At 36.3% G+C, this 5,922-nt stretch overlaps 1 long non-coding RNA gene across 1 annotated transcript in view; it reads right to left on the reverse strand.

Moving 5' to 3' along the window:
* Positions 1-2,346: 2,346 nt before the first annotated feature.
* LOC107742743 (uncharacterized) overlaps positions 2,347-5,922 on the reverse strand; it is a 4,752-nt gene continuing 1,176 nt past the window's right edge. The window contains exon 3 of the long non-coding RNA XR_001640335.1: positions 2,347-2,790. This is a non-coding gene — a long non-coding RNA (uncharacterized LOC107742743). The remainder of the gene's footprint in view (positions 2,791-5,922) is intronic.

Consider the following 5,922-nt stretch of genomic DNA (forward strand, 5'->3'; position numbering starts at 1 on the left):
CAAACAAATAATGCCTATTTCGCTTTGAAGAGTTCACAAAATCTCTGTACGCCCTGGTAAATAAACAAAGTCATAAAAGCCTATTCCAATTTGAAAGAGTTACTTACCCCATGTGTTCATGTGATTAATTATCTTTAAACTATCAACATGACTTTCATAATAAACTCGTCACTATCGCTGAACCAAGCTAACGAGTGAAATAGAGACGTGACCCCTTTAAGAATGAGCGCTTGACATGCTTAGTAATTACTCCTCACGTGAATAACCTGCGCATAGTTTTACAACTTGTATGTTGTCTAGTTTAAAAATGTAAATCTGATTAACGCAATAATACACTGAAATCAGAGTGAAGATCGTTTACTTATCTAGCTGTTGAGTTTCAGAGAAACTCTGAAAGCGTGCTGCAGGAATCTAAGTACTAGTATGTAATCAATAAGTACTAGTATCTAATGAATAAGTACTAGTATCTAATGAATAAGTACTAGTACCTAATAAATAAGCACTAGTATCTAATGAATAAGTACTAGTAACTTTACAAAAGACACTAGTACCTAAAGAATAAACACTAGTACCTAAAGAATAAGCACTAGTAGCTAAAGAATAAGCACTAGTACCTAATGAATAAGTACTAGTACTTAATGGAAAAGATACTAGTATCTAAAAAATAGGTACTAGTACCATGAAAATAGATACTAGTACGGCTTATAGATTAAATGTTACAATGGCTTTCCATATCAGTTAAGTTAACCCGTCAGCCTGCGCCATCTGTTTCAGGACTGAACTATATATTTCACCCAAAAATGAAAATTCTGCCATTAATTACTTACCCTCATGTTGTTGCAAACCCGTAAGACCTTCATTCATCTTCAGAACACAAATTAAGATATTTTTGATGAAATCCGAGAGCTTTCTGACCCTGACCCTGACATTAAAATAGTCCATGTGACATTAGTGGTTCAACTGTAATTTTATGTAGCTATGAGAATACTTTTTTTGAGCTACGAAAACAAAAATAACTTTATTCAACAATTTCTTCAATTCTGTGTAAGTCTTCGACACGCGTTCACGACAGTACCATGTCTAAATACTATGATCGTGTCATGTCCTGTCTACTGAGATCTTCATATGATTGATTTTCGAAAGTAGCATTGATGTGACATTTGCTAGCTATGATGTGCATTCAGTTCCGTGACAGTTGAGCTAAAAAATAAAAAAAGGCATTTAAAAATCGCAGGTGTGGTCAGTTGGTGTGCAAATGTATGCTTAACAATTAACAATTAAATGAAATAATTTTTTTCAACTTTTGATTTAATTCCTAGCAAGAAAGTAACACTGTAGTAAATGAATGTTTGTTAATTATCACTAAAGCTCTCTCTGTTTATTATTAGACCATCAGAAGCCAGTCCGAAATCAGTTTTGTGAGGTACATTTGTGTGCAATTGCTGCCTGCAAAGTCATTGCCAATGCCGACAGTGAGGCAACAAGTCAGCTCCCTAAGCTTTCTTATGAATTCAGACATACTACTCAATCCTCATCCAATTTTCGTCAACTATAAAGTAGGTTAATTTCAGATTCATATTCATATGCAGAAAATCCTACAGAAAGAGTCTACTGAAAAATCACTACCACTAATGCACAGACATGTCTGGAACATGCAAAGACAGATGGCAGGGATGAGTGATACGAACAGTGAAAAGCCTATTCAAATTCGAGGACTGGAACTAAGTGTCATAGCCTTTATCCATTTTTTTTTCTAGTGGAAGAAAGTTTTCACCAAAGTCTGTTTAGCTGGAGTTGTCTGAATGGTGCATTTTTTGCGTGGTTGGAATAGCTGATGGAAGTTGGACTGAGAATTTTTTGGCAAACAGTGCCAAAAAGGTACATTTGTGTGCAATTGCTGCCTGCAAAGTCATTGCCAATGCCGACAGTGAGGCAACAAGTCAGCTCCCTAAGCTTTCTTATGAATTCAGACATACTACTCAATCCTCATCCAATTTTCGTCAACTATAAAGTAGGTTCATTTCAGATTCATATTCATATGCAGAGAATCCTACAGAAAGAGTCTACTGAAAAATCACTACCACTAATGCAGACATGTCTGGAACATGCAAAGACAGATGGCAGGGATGAGTGATACGAACAGTGAAAAGCCTATTCAAATTCGAGGACTGGAACTAAGTGTCATAGCCTTTATCCATTTTTTTTTCTAGTGGAAGAAAGTTTTCACCAAAGTCTGTTTAGCTGGAGTTGTCTGAATGGTGCATTTTTTGCGTGGTTGGAATAGCTGATGGTAGTTGGACTGAGAATTTTTTGGCAAACAGTGCCAAAAAGTCTGGAAATCGCTTTAGGGAGTTGAGAAGACTAAACTCATTTACAGGCATACATCTCCAACTAGTGCCATTCTGCCTGACTGTGTGTGTGTGTATTAAGAGCGTGCTGGTATTTAAACGTGACCCACATCGCTCACGATTGCTCTCATATTCAGTGTGTATTGAAACGCTAGACTGATTTCTTCAGGATGGACATTTACTGTGGTCTTCATGTTTTATTTGGGGAATGAGTCCTCCTTCCCCTCTCTGAACTTTTCTAGCTACCTGTTATGAAACATAAATAACTCAAAAGACACAAAGTAAAACAAATCCTGAATAAGGTGTTTCAATGGAGAAGTTTGCTTTCAGCACTGATGGGAAAAGAGATGGTTGTGCCTTCAACCATCCCTTCATCTGTCTCTCTTTTTCTCTCACTCATTCCTCTCTCCTTTCCAAAATTCTGGGCTTTTAGCCAGACACCCTAAAAATAAAGACATGAGAAGAATTTAATCCAGGTCAAGAGACTGAATGAAAGCTGGGTAAAGATTAAAGTCCATTTCCAAACAATAACATCTCAGGAGTAAGACAACAATTCCAGACCTACTGCCTTTTATTTGAGACTGTCCTCAAGTCTCGCTCCCTTCTTCTTGAATGGTTCTGAAAATTGATTTTTTTGCTTGGTTCATATCACTTTACACAGTAGCTGGGCCACTGCGGAATTCACCATGCCAAATGTAATTTCAGGAAGAGAGAGGTCTGTTTGTGTGGAGAGAGAAGTACAGAGGCACTTCTGTTCTCGGCCTCGGGCGTTCAGTAAAGGGTTTTGAGGGTTTGGGCTCAGGGAATAGCCACTATTCGTTTTCAAAAGATAAACTGTAAAGTGGAAACTGAACATGGGTGATTTGTTTCTATAAGAGCATTAGCATGGCCACAGCCGCTAGGTGCAGACATGTCATCTGGTGTAATATGTGACTGAGTGACACCGTACATGGACTGAAGCTTGTCAACTGCTGTTGGTTAAATATTATAAGTGCAGAAAATGTAATTTAAAGCATATGATACAAAGTCTAAGCAGTCTACCTTCTACCAGTTAGACCGAGTGATGAACAAACACAACTTTAAACAAGATTGAGCTACTTTTTTGTTCCATAAAGTGGTTCAAGTTTTAGATGGATGGTTGGCATCATGTTTTACTTAGATGCAGCATATATATCCAAATCTGTGTTTGTTATAAAAAAGCTTTTGAAAAAAACACAGCTTGCTTTCCATCCTTAAAGGAATAGTTCACCCAAAAATTAAAATTTGCTGAAAATGTACTCCTTTCAGGCCATCCAAGATGTAGATGAGTTTGTATCTTCATCTGAACATATTTGGAAAAAATTAGCATCACTTGCTCACTAATGGATCCTCTGTAGTGAATGGGTGCCGTCAAAATGAGAGTTAACATCACAGTTAAAAACAATCACAGTAATTCACAAATAATTCACATGACTCCCATCCATCAATTAACATCAGCTCAACATTGTGTGTTTGTAATAATCAAATTCATTGCTGGCTCCATCCATAATAGTGCTTTCTCGAGTGAAAAAGTTGTCTTATCTGAATCAGGAGAGAAATATACACATCAAGCAACATTTACAAACGAAAACGGTTATAAACAAATATGATGGTTGATTTTGATGAAATGACAACAGGGGGTGGACTCATTTTTCAGATTATGAACTTGTACTTTGACCAGAAGCAGTGGTTTAAAGGTAAATCCTTAATGATGGACTCTCATTCTGATGGCACCCATTCACTGCAGAGGATCTACTGGTGAGCAAATGATGTAACGCTTAATCTCTCCAAATGCATACCTGTCAACCCTCCCGTTTTTCCCGGGATTCTCCCGTATTTTACCATTCTATCCCGCTATCATTCCATTTAAATATTTTCCCGTATTTCTCCCGTATTTTTAATCTTTCTATTAAAAAAAGTGGGCATATTTTTTAAGTTTGCTACATTCGCTTCCGGTAAAACACCCGTAATTTGTATGGGCCAAACCATATTATATGAATAATCACGACAACAAATTCCAAGGTTGTCCAGTTGCCAGATCTGGTATGAAACGCATCTTTAAGCAGAAAACAGCAGTTGTAAATGTGAACTGGTGGATCAACAAGATAATGAATTATAAAACTCTAAAGATATAGCCTACACTAAGATATATTTATGTTACTAAATGAATATAATTGTTTGATAATAATTGTTTAAATTAATATAAAAATAATATAATATAACAAATTTTACTTTTGACTCCGCCCCCCCTCCCGTATTTTGGTACCCAAATGTTGACAGGTATGCCAAATGTGTTCTGATGAAGAAGCAAACTCATCATCCAAGTACATTTTCATTTGGTACGCAACTATTCAACTATTCCTATAATTGTCCTTCGGAAAAAGAAAGTAGTGTGTATTAGTGTACATAATAGCCTAAAAAGCCATGTAAAATGTTACTGAAATACTAACTTGTCAGTGGCATCTAGAGAGGGAGTGTGTATTCATTAGCCTTCACAGCAGGTCAAAGTCAAGATGTTTGAGTGAAATGGTAAAATACTGCTCTCTTGTGGACGTTTTCTACTCTAGAATGCTGAAAATACTATATTTAGTCGTGAAATGGTGCTTGTTTCAAAGGTTAGAACACTAGTGAATATAATTGCCGGCTGGATTAGCACTGAGCATTGATTTGATGTTGCTGTGAACTCTCAAAATAATTTGTACAACTGCCTTAAATTAGCTGAAATTGTATTTAAAGTGGGCAGCAGGAGAGATCTGACTATGAAGGACATGTCTGTTTTGTGTTTTCCGAAAACGCAGAGGCTTCACTCAAGCAAACTGGTTTTGTTGTGGAATGTTCCTCTTGGTGGAGTTCCAGTCTGCACTTGAAGGCTGTTATAATTTGACTAATCCAGGAGATTATATCTTGGCAAGCAGAAACCCCTCATGTTCTCATGATCAGACACTAACCAAAACAAGATTTCTATTGTGTATAGTGAAAAAATAGATAACATTAACTTGGCATATTAAATAGTTATGAACAGTTATGGTGTCCAGGAATACAACTCCTTTTCAAGTTCCCCTGTAGTCAAAAATTGTATCCTTTAAAACTCATCTTTGATCATCAAAATGACATATTTAAACGTTTTTTCTTGTGAAAATAATTTTCTCATGCCTTAAAATAGCTTGAATGCAACTCTACACCCTTGCCTCATTTACTATACGCGGACTTATGAATACGCAAATCAGCCCCGCCTCCACTCAGTCACACACCAGCCAGCCATGAGCCAGCGCCTAGGGATGGGCGATACCACTTATTTTGTTTTCGATACGATACCGATATTTTTCAAGGCAGTATCGTCGATATCGATACCGATTCAATACTTCTGAACTAAACTTTTAAATTATGAAATTTATTAAATTAAATTACTAGGAGTAAAATGGGTAATGATAAGCACTTAACTTTATGTTTAAAACACATTTTAACATTCAATATGCCTTAATTGTAACTTATTAGGTTATATTTTTGTTTACACATGGTTCAAATATACAAATACTACAGTTGAACTATAAATCTA

The sequence above is a fragment of the Sinocyclocheilus rhinocerous genome, unplaced genomic scaffold (assembly GCF_001515625.1).
Source record: "Sinocyclocheilus rhinocerous isolate Xijiao unplaced genomic scaffold, SAMN03320098_v1.1 scaffold2212, whole genome shotgun sequence".
Classification (NCBI taxonomy): domain Eukaryota; kingdom Metazoa; phylum Chordata; class Actinopteri; order Cypriniformes; family Cyprinidae; genus Sinocyclocheilus; species Sinocyclocheilus rhinocerous.